This window comes from Heterocephalus glaber, unplaced genomic scaffold (genome assembly GCF_053883595.1).
Source record: "Heterocephalus glaber isolate CG9 unplaced genomic scaffold, H.glaber_assembly_v1.0 deba00001463, whole genome shotgun sequence".
Classification (NCBI taxonomy): domain Eukaryota; kingdom Metazoa; phylum Chordata; class Mammalia; order Rodentia; family Bathyergidae; genus Heterocephalus; species Heterocephalus glaber.
The window spans coordinates 17,995,781-18,015,987 of NW_028258310.1; the positions used below are offsets into that span (position 1 = coordinate 17,995,781).

The window sequence follows — 20,207 nt, forward strand, 5'->3', positions numbered from 1 at the left end:
ACTCCCCCAGTGATGTGCTTCCTCCAAGTGGGCCCCACCTCCTAACTGCTCATTCAGCTATGAACTCAGCAATGGGTTAATCCATTGATGAGGTCAATTCTCTCATGATCCAATCATCTTCCAAAAGCTCCACCTCTGAACACATGAGCCTGTTGGGGTGGTGTGATAGTTGAGTGATTGTGTCAATTTGAGTAAGAAAAGCTCAACTAAATTGGCTCAGCAATTCCTTATCCTAGGCTGTGAAAGACCCACCCGAGGGCAGCTTGTTGCCTGGATGGTATAAAGGGGAAATGAACAAGGACAGATCAGCTTCTGTTTCTTCAGAAGAGCTCCAGTCTTCGCCTACATCTTGAACGTCATCTCCTGGCTTCCATCTCAGACTCATCAGCCTTCTGATACGAACTTGCACAGGACACTACAGTGAGCACCAGACCTTCAACTGACTCCTTCAGTCTCCAGTGCGCAGACCCTCTGGACTCCTCCACGTCTGACTCTGTGGGTGGCCACTGTAAGCCAATCTTGTAAATTCCTATGTATTTGTCCATCTCCTGTTATATCTGTTTCTCTAGTAAACACTGACTGATACAAGTGGTGTGGGGGGACATTTGTTTGTTAATTCTTTTAATGGTACATTTTAGGTACACAATACATTTACATTTATCATTGGGTGCTTGTACCTGTACATGATGTATCTTGGTTCTTATTTTTTTCCCCATTACCTGTGCGCCCTTCACCCCCTCCACCCTTCCCTGTTTACATAGATTTCGTTTCCTTTTTTTTTTTCTTTTCTCATGATTTTTCTTTTCTCTTCTTTTGGAGTGGCATTTTTGATCCAAACCATAACAGTTACTCAAAACCTTTTGCTAATTTGATCCCACAATGCCTGTAGACACTTAACCTCTAAGTTGTTCACTTCTCCATTCTTTACCTTCTCCCTTAAACCAGCAGTTATCTACCTGGCCCCACTCATGCTTTCCCCATCTTTATAAATAGTTTTGTTGCATTAAAAATAGCCGCAAAAGGGCCAGGGATTTAGCTCAGTGGTTCCGCTGCCTGCCTTGCAAATGCAAGGTGCCCAGTTCGATCTCTGGTACCAAGAAAAAAAAATAGTTGCAATTTTTCAATTTTTTATACTTTACCACCGGCCAACACATAGAACTAAAAATCAATCTCTTACAACTGAGTCAGTATCTTTATGATGGTCAAGGGATTATTTCTTCTTAGGAGCAGATCTTACAGCCACTTGAAACATTTTCATTTTAGAAACAGACTCCAGGCTGGTCTTAAACTCCTGAGCTCAAGCAATTCTCCTGTCTCAGCCTCCCAAGTGGCTGGGCCTACAATTGCACACCACCACACTTGGCTTACTTGAAGTATTTCTAAATGGTTCAGGCCGGTAGTACAAATTAAGTCTAATGATCTATTTCTTGCCAACTCCTTAGATGCCATGATCAATTATTTTCATTTCCTATGACTAAACTCCTCCTCTGTCTATGACAGATTAATGCATTTGCCAGTGCCTAACGTCAGCCAAGTTCTGGTAACACTCAGATGGAAAGCTTCCTGCAAACGTGAAGCGAGGTTATTACTCTCTGAAACCAGTGTGCAGTTGGAACTCACAAGACTTAAACTTAGTACTTTTATATCCCTTTTAGAGTATCTTAGGAACTTACAAGTCTTCAGAGAAAAAGCTCTGGGAGTTTGGATGAGATTCACAAACTCATTTGCTCTCTAGTGAAGCCTTTTATTACAACTTTGGACTGAGAAGGTGGAAAGTTAATTCAGGATATGAAATAAACAAGCGATACCTTAAATTTATGTAGCCTTCCTTTTGCAAAAATCTGTAACTGCCCACATGTACCATTTGATCATCAGTGTCTTCGGTTACTGGAAGTTGTTCTGGAGAGAAAGAAAAAAAATGGAAAGACATTTACTCTGAGTGCAAATTCCAAACTTTTCTTAGCACCAAGTAACTCTAGTTAGAAAATTCTCCTAGAAATCCTTCTTCTTAATATTGAGCTTCAAATCTACAATCCATTATGGAACCAAGAATCCGCCTTTTCCAGCCAGACCTCTTTAGTCCACTGTGAAACCAACCTGTGCACCTTCTCACACCCCCTCCTCTGCTTCTTTCTTTCCCTCTGTCCATGTCCCATCTGCCCTCTACTCCTAGGGCTCTGAAGTCTGGCTTCCCACGGGGACAGGTGACCCAACCCACGAAAATGGGGCAAATTTTACAGATGGGAATAGAGGTCATGGCAAAGTGGGGAGAGACTCAAATTCCCCCCCTTTCTTCCTCTAGCCAGGCTGAGATACAGCTCCTCCCTGCAGCCTGTCTGGAGTAGCCCCACATGCTAAGAGACTTGGTCGATTCTTCATGGCTTATTCTGAAATGGGAGTCAATCTAGTGCCTCTTCCTTCACCCCCCTCACCCCTATCCTGGGAGTTCATCTCCCAGATGAGCATGAGCATCTTAGCCACTGCCTCAGCCCCTGCTTTCTGGAGGACCCAAACCGGAGATGTTTGTTTTCTCCGGTCCAGCATTTCTCAAGGTGTGCTCTGTGCACACTGGCAGCAGAACCCTCGGGGGTGCCTGCTAGAAAGACAGACTTCTGAACCCACCCCAGATGCAGTCAGGAGGTCTGGGGTATGAACAATCTCTGCAACCGACTCCTAAACACTAAAATGTGAGAATCACTGGCCAAAATTCCTTTCTGTGCCCCAGCTCTGCTGAAAGGACTTTCTGGTCACCCAAGCCAGAGCTACGGGCTCTTCACCTCTCATTCTTGCTAGGTCCTTTGCTTTTGCACCTGTCCTACCTTTTAAAAACCCACTACTCCAACCTGGCATATGTCCTTTCTGGGATACCACTGAAGCCTCCCAAATGGCCTCACCTTTTACCTTCTTCCAAAATGAGACTAAATTTGAGGATCAGGCTGCACACTGATAGAGAACCTAGAACGATGCAGTATAAGAACTGGGGACTTAAATTCTGCCAGAAAGTCCTGTGGGCCTTCCACTGGATAGAATCGGGTTTGTGCTGGATTTGCTGCAGTTTTTGTTTTGTTTTGGGGGCTTTTTTCCCCACAGTACTGTCGGAACTGTGTCTAGGGAATGCTGAACTCTATTTCCAGCCCTTTTTTTGTTAGCTGAGAGTACAGGTATGCGCCACCTTGCCCAGGTGCATTTAATTCCTGTATCCCTACTACACCCACTTTGTGAACTATGAGGCAGGTGCAGCGCCACTGAGCTACATGCCCAGCCTCACTCTGCTGACTGTGACAATCTGTCCAGTGAATTCCACAAGAGCAGAAGTCAGCTCATCTATTTCCATGAACTCCCATAAGGGGACATACTGCATACAGTGTCTGGTGACAGTCAGGGTAAGAGGGATATAAAATTCTCTCCTTTTCTTTCTTTTCCTCCCTTTCAGCCATCCCACCCCATGTTGCTTGATTCCCCCTCCTAATTTGGAAAACACTTCTAGGCTCCCTTCTGTGTGACTTCAGCCAAAATGCATGTGATTGTGTTCCATTTATTTCCCTCTCCAGGAGTCTATCTTTTCTGATTTGAGAAACTGAAGTAAAAATGTCCTTCCTTACCACTTGTATTGGTTAGCCGTGATAATCAGAGCTAACATTTATTACGCATTTACTATGAACTCAGCCAGCCCTTTTTCAAGTACTTTCTCGTGCAGACCTTTCAACAGCCCTAATAGATACCTATACAGTCATCCTGTGGTATCCACGGAAGATTGGTTACAGGACCCCCTCCAAAGACACCAAAGTCCCTTACATAAAATGCCATGGTATTTGCATATAACCTACAAATATCACATCATGCACTTTAAGTCATCTCTGGGTTACTTATAATACCTAACATGATGCGAATGCTATTAAATTATTATACCATATTGCTGAAGACATAGAAAGAAAAAAACGTCTGTACATGTTCAGTACAAATGCAGTTTTTTAAAAAAAAATTTCATCCATGGTTGGTTGAATCTGTGGCTGTGGCTACGGTGGGCTGACTGTGCTATTTTTATTCACCTTTACAGATGAGGTTTTGGTAGTTAGAATTTGCCTACAAAAAGTGCTGGAGGTTGTCTGCTCATGAGATGTAGGATTTTAACCATTCTGGTATCTTCTTTCCCACTGCCTGATGATGTAGTGATTTTCCACACTGTGGCTTCCTGATAGGAACTTCTCATGCTAACAACTGTCCATAAGTCCACATCTATGGTTTACCTAAGTCAACCCACAGGAAAGTAGGCAGCCAGCCTCACTGCCCTGGGCTTTTGCTCCCTCTCATCCAACCCTCTGCTATTTGCAGACCTAATTCTGCAGGGCCATTTGCCACATGGTTCCACTGTATCGAGCAGGCGATTCTTTCTGGGTAATACAAGCAGTCCTCAGGCTTGGACTGCCTTATGGGCATTCTTGCCACATCAAGCCAGGAGCTCATTTCCTCCCAATATTTCCTCCACAAACATCATCCACGCCATCAACTCTAAAGCCCCACCCCACGGTCTTTCATTCTGGCATCACAACCACTACAGAAGAGGGTCTCCGAGCATCCCCAGAGACTCCCAGTCCCACAACAGAATCTCTGTGTGGGCCTTTGACATTCTCTCCTTTGAAAGTCCTCAAATCCCCCAGTGAACAGTTGTCTCATCTCAGTAACTTTGCACGGAATCTATTTCCTCTGGTTTTTGTCCTTCTGAGCCTTTAAAACCAACAGAGATTTGAGCCAAGGGACAAGGTTAATTAATCGGCTTTAGCACGCCACTTGTTTCATCAAGGCATAAGTCTGGTCCTCAACCCCATTTTAATAAGTTCAAGGCATCCTACAATGGTACTGTCCCCCATCTTGGATCCTGAAGGGATAGTAACTGTCCCCCACCCCAAACAAAATTTAACTTTCAATTTTAAGTTGGCTTTTCAGCTATCTTGCTCCCCCCAAGCCTGCACATCTGGAACCATTCACAAAGTGGTGGTTGAAATTTTCACTAATTCAAATGGAATGCTAGGATGGAGGCCACTGGGAGGCCCTGAGCTTCCCTCAAGTCGCAGAGCAAGCAGTTCTACTCTCAGAAATGCACACATCAACAAACACCCTGGTGAGCACCCACTGGGGACAGAGCCCTGCACTAGGGGAAGGGGAGCAGCCCAGCTTTACATGCCAGGACATCAGGGGCAATGGTACAGACTGAACTGTGTCTGCCTCCTCAAAAAAAGCTCACAAGTTGAAGCCCTAACCCCTAATGTGACTCTAATGACGGTGTGTGTGAAGTGAAATAAGGCCACAAAGGTGAGGTCCTAATTTAATAAGACTGACATATGTAGAAGACAGTGATTCACATTCTCTTTCTCTCCACTAAGTGAAGATGCAGTGAGAAGGTGGACATCCTGCTAGCCAGGAAGAGAGCTCTCACCAGAAACCCACCATGCTGGCATCTTCATCTCAGATCTCCCAGCTTTCATAGCTGTGAGAAACTACTGCTGTTGCAGGCACCCAGCCTACAGTCCTTGGTAGCCCAAACTGACCACACAGACAGCAAGCTCTTCTGTCTCCAGTCAATGTGGTTCATGGGAAGAACAGGAATCCAGAGATATTACTCTCCTTTTCTGCCTAGCAATAGGTGTCCTTTTCTGTCTAGGAACAGGGAGAAATTGGGGAGAAACATGAAAACTGATCCATTCATCCATATCCATCTACTACCCACCAAACCACCAATAAAATTTATGGAGTAACTATTTTGTACAATTATACTTTTTAAACATACCATATTCATACTTATTTACAAATGCATTAAAAGATCTGGAAATGTACACACTAAATGGATTGTGAGTCACCTTTGGAGTAGAATGGAAGGGGACAGAGGAAAAAGGAGACTAGGTTGATGAGAAGGGAGTTTTACTAATGTAAAACTGTTATAAAATGTTCACCTATAAAAGCAAAACCACAGGGTCTCGCACATAGCTGCCAAATGATATGAACATAAGCAGCACTCCAGGCATAATGGGCCTGGCTTTACTGTTTGACAGGCCACCCTACCTTCCAGGCTTTTTCTCCCCAACGCGGGGATGTGACCTGCAAAGGTGCCGAGTTTGTCCCATGCTGGCTATATCCCCAACAGTCGGCACAGTGCTGTGCACATAGTAAATGTGGAAACACTGGTGGCCTGGATACACGCATGCATGAAGGAGCTGAGCAGGGGGGAAAAGAGAGAAAGAGGGGGAGTCTCCACAGAAACGTTCTGTGGGAAGCTCTCAGCTGGCCAGGAGCTTTAGTCAGGACACAAATCTGGGGGATTCTGTAGAATAAGACCCGAAGGCGGGACAAGTGGGGAATCTGTGTGGCTCTGAGGTTTAGATGTTTAAAGGGACTTTGGGTGCCACCTGGGAAGGGGCTCTGGAAGTACAACCAAAGTTTCCAGCACTTACAAGGGGCACTATGTCCCCAACAAGAGTGAATTGGGTTCCCCTCCAAGACAACCAAGGACCATGTAGTCTTCATATGGTCTCTGCCCGCCTAAAACACAGGGTTTTTTTTTCCTTGTATGAAAAGTTTTAATTATGAGCCAATGAACATTACAGACTTTAAGCCTTAATTATTTCTTCTTTCCTGTGTAAAACCAAGTAATTCAAACAGCTTAACTCAAATATGACAGAAGACTGTAGTATGAACAATAGTAATGTTTGCTTCCACATCTGCATGCTTCATTAGCGGACGAAAGAAGTGCTCCTGGTTTCCCAAGGCAACACAAGTTCGATTATACATTTTTCCTGATCATGGTTGCAGCCAAAACACAACAAACACTTTTCATCCACAGCACAGCACTTTCCCATTATTCTTTCCTTTACCCTCAATATCCTTGTGAGGTAGTGAAGAGAGGGAGCAAGAATTCTCTATTTTGCAGATGAGAAAAGTCTAAGTGAATTTTAGCTCAATGGTTCTTAACCTCGATGGCACACTCTAAGTATCAGAAAGTCTTCTAAAAATCCTTACGGCCAGGTCATATCCCAGACCAACATCAGAATCTCAGGACATAGGATCCAAGCATAAATATTTTTAAAAACACTTTCCAATGTGACTCCCAAGCACAGCCAAGGCTGAGGTCCGTGTGTAGGGGATTTACACTCATCTTCAGGTGGACTGTCTTTCACCTAACTGCTCTCTCAGCACCAGTGGAAAAGAATCTCCTTGCACATGCAGCAATCTGTTTGTCAGTGGAGAGGATAGCCACTCTCCGTCTCCAGTGACAAATCCACTCATCATGTCATTCCCCTGATGCTCATGCTGTGAACACCCATTTTATAGAACTTGCAAATGGGTAAGGAGGGAATTTGTTCAGATAAAATGGCTTGTTAAACATTTAGGAAATCACTGATCCTAGGTTCAATACGGAATGAATAACCATGTGTTTTTGTTTTCCAATCAGCACCTTCAAAACATGGTTATAGAAGAATGTTTACTAGCAAGACACAACAGAAGTTATAAACAAAACTCTTAGCAAAAGCTCTGGGAATTGGCCATACCACAACCTGAAAAGGCAACAAATACTTAAGAGGACTTGATCACTTTTTAACTAATTTTCATCCTAAACCAGTTCTCTTTTCAATCAAATTTTAGACTATGCAAAACTGAGTTGTTCTACCCCAAGAAAAATCAACTTGTGTATTTGCTAATACATTTAATGTACCGTTTCACTCTGTACAAGTTTCTTCTTGACACGGATATCAAAAAGAACCTTTAACAAATTTCACCTTTTTAAATGACCAACTACAGACATACATAATAAATACTTGTAAACCTTTCAGGTAGCAAAAACAGATCTTTGTTCTATGGCTGAAATCTCCTGCTTCACAGGAGTACTGATAATTTTAACTCTCAAGGAACAAGCTGCTTGCTGTCCCTAATTTTATTAGATTTAAAATAAAATATATATACGGCAATAATCTTAAAAGTACAAAAATCTCACTTGCCTCCATCAATTCTTATGTGTCTGAAATGTATACTTTCAAACAGAAATGTGTTGTTTCTCTTTTAACAAAAGAAAAATCTCAGCTCATGTGTGGTAGACTATAAATAGGAAGTAATATGAAGCTCTTCTGCAATGAAACTTTCAAAATATTGCCAACCTGAAGTTTTCAGCACAAGATGTTGGATTTCAAGTCCTGTGGAGGGAGTGACCTAGATTAAGAATGTTCTTAACCTGGACTCAGGTTGGCACTGTTTCAGATGAATGAGTAAACATTCTCTTGATCACACCAAGGAAGAGTTGGAGCACTAGGGTTTTGCATGATGTAAACAATATGAAATTAAAAGTTTTGATAATATGTACAGCACTATAAAGCTAGAAAATAAAAACCATTAATGAATTCCCTCATAAAGTTCATATACTGAGGACATTTTCTGTTAGAAGACATTTTCTCAAAGGGCCAAAAAATAAAACCTGATACAGAGAGATGTGCATTGTACTACTGTGTTTAGATCATCCTTACTGACACATATAATTAGAAATAGATTTGCCTTCCTTCAGGAGATTAGGGATTCTTTATTATAATTTTGATTAAAAAAAATGATGACAAACTGTATGAGCTAAGGGAACTTTTTTTTTCTTTTGGTACCGGGAATCGAACTCAGGACCTTGCACTTGCCAGGCAGGCACAGCGCCACTGAGCTATATCCCCAGACCGAGCTATGGAAACTTTTAAGCCAAAAATAATACAAAATGAGCCAATACAACACATCTCACCTTAAAATCCTCTTCTTTGTGGCTACCCTACTGTCCCCAAACGTTATTTCAATTTTATACCATATAGTGGTTTTTAAGAAATTGAACTTGAACAAAGCAGCCTCTTTGTCCTTTTTCTTTTTTATATATATTTTTTACACACATATTATATATACAACTTTTAAAATAGCTGCACAATTTTATTTCTCATTGTTAGAGAAGTGCAGTCCAGGCAGACCATGCTTCTCAATATATTAAAAATATTAAATAAACACCAACCAGTTTCATACTTTCCTAATGGTCAGGCTGGCTGGAAAGGGGACTGGAGAAAGAGCAGGCAGTTGTGGACATGATCCATCTTCCTTCACAAGCACACCGCCTTGAAATCTTGCTGCTACTTTACCTTATCCCTTTGACAGCATCTCTAACTCTCACCTTAAAGCTGGAAAGAACACACTGCTAGCTTAGAGACAGAATCTGTTGCAACACGCATATGCCAACTGCCCACTCAACCAACTGCAACCCTGAGGATTTTTCTGGCCCAGCAGAAAGAGGAAACGCTAAGGTGATCTCTGCTGTAGTAGAGCTGCTTCTCCAGTTGACAACTTCATGTTTTTCAGGATGTTACTTGGGCATGCACATATGACATTGTCACTTCATGATGCTACTTTCCACGAGTAGATTTCTTCTCCACTGTCTTTGATCCCAGAAAGCCACTGTCATCCATCCAAAGGTTTTCCAAGGTAAACCAAAGTCACTTCTGTGTTGCCATATACAGCAGAAACTGCTGGATATAAGCAGGCCTTTGGAAGTCCTCTAAAGGCAACCCCCAGGAACTCATATCCACGTTCAAAAGCTAAAGTCTTATCCTCCATGTCCAAGATGACTCGGATTCTTTCTCCTATCTGCTACTTTGGTGCGTTGTTGCACTGTGGGAAACTGCCATTGACTTCCCCGTTATGTAGTAAATTATTGTCCACCAGATTCCAGCCCCAGCTCTGGTCATCACTGGCCAGCAATGCCACATAACCTTGGCACTGCATGGGGGCCCGCTTCGTGGCAATTCCAATCACTGCCACGGTGCCCAAAGGGCCCTCCCACCACACTTCCCATGCATGAAGGCCCTCACTGAAACCGATCTTGGTCCTTGCACCATCAGTGCTCTGAGTGATGGGGTTTCGGTGTAAGGTAAAGCCATTCTTCTTAACGTAGACATTCCTGGAGCAGTCATTAGTGCTGAAGGCATGTTGGAAAGCACGTATCTTGGCCTTGTAGCTGGGCAGGTTGCAAAGGATGTCCATGCGCAGAGCCTCCTCGGCCAGGCCGCGGGCGCACAGGCTCCGCCACAGATCGCTGTTCTCGTCGCCTTGCAGGCAGCGGTACCAGTGCTTACACACCAGCGCGCAGCGCCGCAGCTCCGAGAGCTCCAGTTAGGAGAACACCAACTCCAACACCCGGCTGGGCAGCCGGCCCCCAGGTCCCCCGGACGTCCCGGCCCCAACCCCGGGGCCGGAGCCCGCGCCTGCGCTGCCCGAGGCTGCCCCGGCCCCAGGGCCCGGCGCCGCCATCCCCTCACCAACAGCCGCCACCGGCCCCGTCTCGGCGCGGGAAGAGGCCAAGCTTCACCTCAAGCCCTCGGCAGCTGGCGCACCGCGCCAACACAGGATTCTTGAAAAGATGTTAACTCATTTTAATGCCATATTGAGACTCAGCATAGCATGAAGGTTAAGAGCCCAGATTGGATCCAGGATGCATGGGTTCAAATCCAGTTCCATCATGTAACAGAGTTAGTTAATTCTCTGTACTCCAGTTCCCTACTGTTAAATTAGGAATGGTGCCTGGTCCCAGGAAAAAGGTGAGAGTTGAATGAAAAGGAGTAGATATGAAGATACCCAAGTAAAACCTTGTGAATTCAGTCACAAAGAATTCATCATCCTAACTTCTAGAAACAAAGTAGGTGGCATTAAAATCTACTTTAGGGGCTGGGAGTGTAGCTCAATGGTAAAACACTTGCCCAGCATGCTTACTGCCCTGGGTTTGATTCCCAGCACTACATAAATCTCTATATTTGATGTATCATTTGATCTTTACATGTGTCAAATTGGCTAAAGCAAAGGACAAAAACAGAAGATTGATGGCAGTCACTTTTCAGCACATACACTAAGCTTCTCCCAGTTATTCAATGAAACCCTAATATAGGTGCTGCTATGAGAACTTTTACAGATGTGATTAAAGGCCCTAATCAGTTGACCTTAAACCAGGGAGGTTATTTTTGGTGGATCCAGCCCAATTATGAGAGCCCTTGAAAAGGGCTGAGCTTTTCCTGGCCAAAAAAAAAAAAAAAAGACTCTAGTTAACAGTTAAGTCCACAATGGTTTCTCCTTTCCTAAATTCTTCCTTTCTGATGGTTTGGACAATCTTTAGTCATGCCCCTGTGATATTCCCTTTCTGACAGTTTGTTCTACAGATAACAGTTCACTTTCCCAAACTCCACAGTAACCTAAGTCAATTCCTGGTAAGCTAACTCTTAAGGTATATTATCTCTAGTAGTTTTGCTTCTCTAGCTGATCATTTTCTAGAAGTGTTAACTGAAGAATAAAATGGAGCCACTTCCCCCTTTCCATATGCATTAAGTAGCAAGACACTAACTGTTTGCAATACAATATGGTCAATTCTCATTACTTACAGCAGTTTTGTTCTACAAAGTTACAGCAAACACTGGCCTAGAGTCTACTTACTAAACATTGCTTATAGGGGAAACCCAAGGTTAGGTTCCTGTGAGTTTCCAGTCAAAATATTTTCATCAGGGCCAGGGATTTAGCTCAGTGGTTCCAGCACCTGCCTCGCAAGCACAAGGTCTCGAGTTCGATCCAGGGGATCAAACTCAACTGATCAATGCATAAACTTGCACATGCCCATAATTCCAGCACTCAGGAGGCTGGGGCAGGACAGCAACAAGTTCAAGGACAGCCTGGGTTACACAGTGAATTCAAGGCCACAGTGAGATCCTGTTTCAGAAAACAAACAACAATAACAACAACAAAACAACCTTGTTTTATGGGTATTTCTGCTTAAAGACATCTTACTGGATGTGATTCAGTGGTACAGTTCTTGCCTAGCATGATGTACAAGTGTGAGGCCTTGGGTTCAATTCCTAGCAGTGCAAAAAAAAAAATTTATTAATAAACATTCAATTCACAGCCAACAGCTCTGTATTCATGACTAAACAAAGTGTAGGTAACAACCATACATGGTATAATCAAAAAATAGTATTTAAATTTTAAAAATTTATATAATAAAATGTACATTACCATTAACCCTCCTCAAAATACTCCACCTCTCTTTCAATATACATATCCCATCATTCTTGCCATTTTCTGTAAGAGTTATGGAAGTCTTACAGAAAAACTGAAAGTGTAAATAAGGATGAAAATGCTTAAAACGAATAATTGATAATTTGAAATAGGAAAAGGTCCAAAGGTGGAGGGGTGGCGGGAGGGGAAGGGGAAAGGAAAAAGTATGAGAAAGAAAAAACATAAAGGAAACAAAGTCTATGTAAATAGGGAAGGGTGATGAGGGTGAAGGGCGCATAGGTAATGGGGAAAAAAATAAGAACTAAGATACATCATGTTCATGTACAAGCACCCAATGATAAATGTAAATGTATTGCATACCTAAAATGTACCAATAAATATATAAATTTAAAAAAAAGAGTTATGGAAGTCTTTCATATCTTTACAAAATATGATTATAAATACAGAGAATGCTGCTGCCAAGTGCCATCCAACCGAAAGGTGGGCTCATAAAAACACTGCAGTGTGTCTTCATCCACCTGACCTGGCCCTGTGCAACTTCTGGCTTTTCGCATCTTCATTTTGACCGTGAAAGGTAAACATCTTGAATTAATTCAAGACACTGAGGCAGCTACAACAGCACAACCAAAGCCTTTACACTCATGAAACCAGACTTTCGGAACACTTCAGAAAGTAGCAGGAATGACGGGGACAAGTACGTTCAGAGCTAGGGAGACTAGGGGGATTCGGGGCAATATATCCTTTACTGTAATACATTTTTAAAATTTAGGCCCTCACCGTATTGTTTTGTTTTGTGGTAGCGGAGATCGAACTCAGGTCCTTGCGCTTGCGCAGCAGGTGGCGAAACCACTGAGCCAAATCCCCGGCCCCCCTCACTATATTGTTCACTCACACCTTTTATTTTCCCCAGAAGTTACATCACAGCCTTGTGGAGCGGAGGAACACTACATAGCACTACACATGGGGGTTGTTTTATATAGCAACCCAAAAAAGCACAAAAAATACGGCACAAAGCAGGTTCCTAAAATGACACTCGATTAGGAGATCTGAGACAAGGCAGAGCACACCCCAGTCTACTTCAGCTGGGCCCATACACTCGGGCAACTCAAAGTAGTCACTGCTCTGACCATGTTCCTGAATGACCACAAAATCATCACCATCATTTTCGAGGGATGTGTTTCTCGTCAGAAGGTCAGTGTGTATAATGAGCATTCATTTTATTTTTCACTCTCTCTCCTCTCAAATATTGGAGAAAGTTTTTGTCTTCTCTCTCTCTTATCCCAGGCATGACTTTTTTCCAATTTGAATCTGCTCTCAACCTTTCTCTTCTGTTTTGCTCTCTCCATCTTCATCCTTACATGCCGTGTAGGACCCTCTTGGTTTCCTTACTGAGCCTGTGTAGGAGAACAGCGGGAAGACAGGTCCCTTTCTTGGTGAAGGATGAGAAAAAAAAGGGTAAAAAGGGTAAAAAGGAGTTGCAAGTGCATAGTTTCCAATGAATTCAGTAAACTCTGAGGAACTTTACTTGCGAGGAAGAATACAAGAGCGATAGGCCCCTGGGAGAATGAATGAATTTTGTTTGGGATCCATTGAGTCTGAAGTGGCCAAAGCATCTAGATGTTGTACATGTATATCAAAAGAAATCAGGGCTGGGGATTTAGCTCAGTGGTTCTGCCGCCTGCCTCACAAGCACAAGGTCCTGAGTTCAATCTCTGGTACCAAAAAAAAAAAAAGAAATCAACTCTAAGTCAAGCTGATAAAGAAATTACTAAGGAATATGCAGTGATGCGCAGAATTGCCATAACAGTCAGAGAATCAAGACTGGCACCTCTGTAGCCCTGGAGAAGCACCAAGTTCATTCCAGACCTACTGAGAGAGGCCTCATTGATGTCACTAGAACAAACTGAGGTTCACAGCCCTGACTTGGGCCTCTGCTACCAGAACACCAAGAACCTGGGTGTAGCCACTGCTGCCATCCTCACCAGGATGGGTTCTGCATGTGCTCTGACAGGTGGGACCTAGGCCACACTCTAGCTGCGGGGTGGGGGGCAGGGTCAGCCTCCACAATGGGGAAAGGTTCCTCCCTCACCCTTCACAAGGCAGGAGATTCCTACGGTAAGAAATGACATCTACATGTGGGCTGGCCATGAAGAAGAACACATGTCTGCTGGAAGAGAAGTAATGACAGCTCCTACTTAACAATGTGTCAGTGCCATACCAGATATTGAACATGCTTTGTAGCATTTAAAGTACACAGAAAGTATGAAATGGGAATGGTGAAGAAATCTAGAGAAAACAGAGCAATTTACTAGGGTGCCCCACTCAGTCCAGGACTGAAGAGTCTCCCAGTACAAAGGAATTGCTGGGCTAAAACTGGGAAAATCTCTGATAGATCAGGACTGTCTGGCAGCTTAGGCTGGTCAGGCCAACCTGGCTCCAAATTCTAGCTGGTCCTCTGGGGAAGGACAACTTAACTTCTTTGAACCTCGCTTTCCCTGTTTATAAAATGGGTTTCATAAAAGTACTTTCCTCCTAGGATTGTTGTGGAGCTCCAGAGACATATATGTATAAAGTACTCAGCACATTGCTGCCTATGTATCCAAAAATGTCAGAAATGTATTAACTCTCAGAAAACATGAGTTTCCCTACATCTCAACAAATAGTATAACTGAGATTTCAATCTAGGACCAAACAACTCCAAGTTATATTTTCATTCCCTAAACGTTCACTGCAGCCCCCTGGAAATGGTGATCAAAGCTGCAGGAGGATGAGGGGAAAGGGGCAACAAATAATCCCAGTTATGGGAGCTTTTAGCCACAAGAGGATCACACACTAAATTTACGAAACAATAGTTTTTAGATGTTGGATGGTTTTCATTTCTTTTTGAGACAGGATCTCACTATGCACTTCAGGTTGGCCTTGAACTCACTATGTAGCCCAGGCTGTCCTCAAACTCATAGCAACCTTCCTGCCTCAGCCTCCTGAGTACTGAGATTACAGGCATGTGCCACCAGGCCTGGCAGATACTGGATGGTTTTCAAAGTAAAAGACCTGAGAAAAGAAAACAAATGAGGTACACCCAAGAGCTCCCCAGCTCACTGCCTGGAGATGATGTCCAGCCACAGTGTAGGGAGGAACAAAGTAGGCTGAACAATTCCCAGAGCCACTACCTGGCCAAGAGTGGTTCATGTTTCAACCAGTCAGGAATGACCTAACACAAGCATCATCACGCACAGTCCTCAGGAGAATACCGTTCAATATCGAGCCTAAATTAGCTTAGACACAATACTGGCAATCTTCTTCCTGAACAGTAAACCTTTTATGTCCAGGGTCATGCAGCCACGGCTATAATTCCCCCGGCTACTTGAGCACAACAGCAGCCACAGACAGTATATAAACACAGGGGTGGTATGTTCCAATAAGACTTTATTTTCCAAAACAGGCACCTGGACTGTGAGTCACAGTTTGCCATCCCCTGGTTTGAACCAAAGGCTCTTCTAGCCTCGCCCTAACAATGGTGGAAAACAAGGCTCAAAGAGATCAAACCAATTCCAAGAAACTAAGTACATATGCCAGAATATCAAAGTCCAACAGTAATTAGAGAAACGAAAAAGAAAACCACTCTTCTTTATGTAATTCACCATTTCAGATCCAAAGTCACTAGGAATGCAAAGAAAACATACCCTCTAACAGTGATGGGAATCCTTTTAGAGCTTTCAATAATATAAATAGCCCACTGTGGCTCACACGCCATGGGTTCACACCACTACCCTACAACAAGGAGAAAAATCATTCAAAAGAAACAGATACAGAAAAGTCACAGATAATAGAATTAGTATACACAAATATTAAAACAGTATTATAACTATGTACAGTGCATAAAATTAAGGAAAGCATGAGCATGTGAAGGAGAGACATGGAAGGTAGAAAAGCATTGTAAATCAAACTTAGAAAATAAATTGGGTGGGATTAACAGCAGATTAGATACTACAGAAAAAGATTAATGAATTAAAAGTCAGCAATAGAAGCCATATAAAATATTGACAGAAAAAGAAACATTGAAGAAAATGAGTAGAGCATCAGGGAGCTATGGGACAATACAAAGCAAGCCAATATACTTCTAAGTGAACCCTGAAAAAAAGGAGTAGAGGGTGGAAAATACACCTGAAGAAATCATGCCCAAAAGATTTCCAAATTTGATGAAAACTAAAAACCCAGAGGTACAATATGTTTAAGAAATCTCAAACATAAAGACCATACCAAGGTATATGGTAATTATATCACATATAACTAGCAGTAAATAGAAAACTTTTAAAGTATCCAGAGAAAAAGGTCAAAGAGGAATAAAAATTGACAGACTTCTTGCCAAAACCAATGCATTTCAGAGAATTTAAACCTAAATTTCAAACACAGAAAGAGTCCATCACAAACAGATCATCTCTATTAGAAGTGTTAAAGAGGGGCCGGGGATTTAGCTCAGTGGTTCCGGTGTCTGCCTCGAAAGTGCAAGGACCCAAGTTCGATCCCCGGTACCAAAAAAAAAAAAAAAAAAAGAAATGTTAAAGAGTCTTTCAGGTAGAAGGTTACTGACAGCAAGTGAAATTTCAATCTACAAAAAGGAATAAAGAGCAGCAGAAATTAAAACAAATAAGTAGGTAAATATACTCTCCCCTTACTTAAAAGAGAAGTGACTGTTCAAAGGAAAAACTATAACAATCTTTGAAAAGGTTTAAAACATATGTAGAAATAAAATAAAATGAATGACAACAATAATACAAAGGTCAGGAAATGGGAAGGGGTACAAATATAGTGTTGAAAGGTAGATAAATGATAGGCTACTGCTTCAAGAAAGTCTGTGACAAACTAAAGATTTATACTGTAAACCCTAAAGGACTCTTAAAAAAAATTTTAAAGTTTGGCTAATTAAACCAATAAAGATAGCTGGGGGTTTAGCTCAGTGGTTCCGGCCACCTGCCTCAAAAGTGAAAGGTCCCGAGTTCAATCCCTGGTACCAAAAAAAAAAAAAAAAAAAAGGGAAAGTAAATCAATAAAGATAGAGCATAATCATATTTACTACAAAGGGCCAGAGAATGTTTTTGAGGTGATAGAAATATTCTAAAACTGGACTGCTGTGATGGATGTGTAACTATATAAATATACTAAAAAGCATCAAGTTATATACTTAAAATAGGTGAATTTTGTGGTATGTAAATTATACCCCTAATAATGTTGCAAAAATAATGAAATTGTGAAAAGAATTCAAAAATAATGCAGAAAAAAAGGAACAACAAAACATAAATGCCATAAATAAAAAATACATAACAAAATAATAGATGGGGCGTGGTAGCACATGCCTGTAATCCCAGCCCTCCTGAGGCTGAGGTAGGAGGATCATTGTGAGTTCAAGGCCAAGCTGAACTACATAGTGAGACTTTGTCTCAAAAACAAACAGGGCCGGGGATTTAGCTCATTGGTTCCATCCCCTGCCTTGCAAGTGCAAGGTACACCAAGTTCCATCCCCGGTACTTAATAAATAAATAAATAAATAAATAACAGGACGATAGATTTAATCACATTAAAGAGCAGAGAAGTATAAACAATTCTGGTTTTTAAAAATTGAAGGATTACAGATTTCTGGAACTCTTTTTGGGGGGGGGGGATGCTGGAGATCGAACTCAGGACCTTGCACTTGTGAGGCAGGCGGCAGCACCACTAAGCCAAATCCCCAGCCCCTGGAACTCTTGTGAAGCAACAGAATGGGCATAAAAATAGGCATACAGGTGACAGAATAGACTTCAGAAATAAATATAAGTATTTATGATCATTCGATTTTCAACTAAATTGCCAAGGCAATTCAATAGGGAAAGGACCATCTCCTGAACAAAAAAGTGCTGAGGCACTAGACCAGCCATAAGTGCAGACAGACAAAAAGTCTGACCTCGTACTACAAACAAATTTAACTCAAAATTAATCATAGACTTACATGTAAGGGCTAAAAATACACTGTACTTAGGAAAACGCAAGACAGAATTTAAGTAAACGGGTTAGGCAAATATTCTTTTAAATAGTATATAAAGCATAAAAATTATGTTATGCTTCATCAAAATTAAACATTTTTGTTCTGTAAAGGACACTGTCAAAAAATTTAAAAACCAAGCTACACATGGGAAAAAAATTTGTAAAACATATCTCTGAAAAAGAAAAGCTATGTATTCAGAATATACACAATACTATCGTAGCCTGAAAAAAGAGGTCCCACCATCTGCCACAACACAGATACTGTACAACAAGAGGTCATTATGCTAAGTGAAATAAGTCAGAAGCAGAGAGACAAACACTGCATGGTCTCATTTATATGTAAATCTAAAAACAACAACAAAGTCAAAGAGAGAGAAAAAAATAGTAAAAAAAAAGTGATAGGGAAGATGTAGCTCAAAGGCTACAAAGTAGCAGATATATGGATGAAGGAGTCTAGAGACCTAACATCCAACAGGAAGACTGCAGTTAATAAATTGTACTGTATTTGAGATTCCTGCTAAGTGAGTAGATTTCAGCTCTTGCCTTTAAAACAAACAAAAGATAACTATGTGATCTGCTGAATATGAGTTTGTTTCACTCTGGTAACCTTTTTACTACCTAAATGAATCTTACCACATTATATTCCTTAAACGTCCACAACAAAATTTATTTTTTAAAAAAGGTATATACAGATCAAGAACTCTTAACTGAATTATAGAAAGAACCTGTTAAAAATAAAGTAGATAAGACACTTTTCATCAAAGAGTAGATACTGATGGCAAACAAGCACAATGAGATACCACAACATATACCCTTGAAGAGCTATCAATACATGCTGCCACCTGAGTAAATTCCATCTCACCATACTAAGAGAAAGAGGCCACACACACACACACACACACATTCATGTACACATACAAAACTAGCTACCATGTGATTTAATTTATATGAAATTCTAGAAAAGGCAGAACTATAGTGAAAAATGGGTCACTCAGGTCAGAGTAGAAGTGAGGGATTAACTGCAAAGACAGGGGAGGGATGTTTAAGGCCTATGGAAATGTATGATATTATGATTGTAGCAGTGATCATAATACTATATATATTTGTCTAAACTCATTGAATAAGACACTTAAAATTGATTTTGATTTTTAGTTAAACCTCAAAGCTGACAAAAAAATAAAGCATACTGAAATCAGAAATTAGGCTAAAGTGATATGCAGGGAACTATGTGCTAGGAAAAATAATCCAACATATATATATATATATATTTTTTTTTTTTTTTTGTTCCGGGGATCGAACTTGGGTCCTTGCCCTTGCGCAGCAGGTGGAGAAGCCACTGAGCTAAATCCCCGGCCCCCAACTTCTATATTTAAATCATCTTTTAAAGAATTTATTTTGGCTTATATTTTATAGTATATTTAATATACACTGGCGTATATATAATTTACAAATGAGTATTCAAACATTGAGGCACATACTCAATTTTTCTCATTGATAGGGATGAACCACTTAAAATGTCTGGAAACCTCAGAGTTGCTCATGGTCAGCCTAGGAAGGCAGCTTCATCAGCATGAGAGAAGCAGAAAGCAGATTGTAGCAGGAGTCAAGAAGGGGGATGACAAGCAAACGTCTCTTTCACCATGTTAGGTGGAAAGAAAAGGTACAGCTACAGGTGTCAGGGGAGCTGAGGGAAGATGATCATCTTCAAGACCAATTATTTTATACAGGCTTAAAGGAAAGAGAAAAAACAGTGATAACATAGTTGAGAGAGGCAATATTGGTGCTCAAAGTTTATAGGAGGCGATGCTTGTGGGGTCTCAGTGAAGAAGTCAGAGGAAGCCTGAGAGACAGAGCTGTGAGTTGATGGTACCACTTTTCAGGAGATCGATAAGATGGGGAGTGTAGAAGTTGTCTTTGCAATAACTAGCCTGAGAAATAATATTTAGAATGACCAGATTCCCACACACTTGTGGAAAATCAGCTACATTTCCACCATGCAGATATTTTTATGGCACTGGTACCTGCTGCACAGTACCATTTCCAACCTGACTCCCCAAGGTGTGGCAGAAGTTAGGGTCTTAATCTCAGCACTGAAAGAACTACGTCTCTTTATGCTGGCTTTAGCATAGATGGCC

General features: G+C 41.6%; 2 pseudogenes across 1 annotated transcript in view; both read right to left on the reverse strand.

Moving 5' to 3' along the window:
* Positions 1-20,207, reverse strand: part of LOC101717212 (large ribosomal subunit protein uL30 pseudogene) — a 185,837-nt pseudogene that overhangs the window by 52,151 nt on the left and 113,479 nt on the right. Inside the window, exon 5 of the transcript XR_015438791.1 lies at positions 1,809-1,899. The product of XR_015438791.1 is annotated as a large ribosomal subunit protein uL30 pseudogene (transcript). The remainder of the gene's footprint in view (positions 1-1,808; positions 1,900-20,207) is intronic.
* Positions 9,319-10,308, reverse strand: LOC101717445 (F-box/SPRY domain-containing protein 1 pseudogene; annotated as a pseudogene).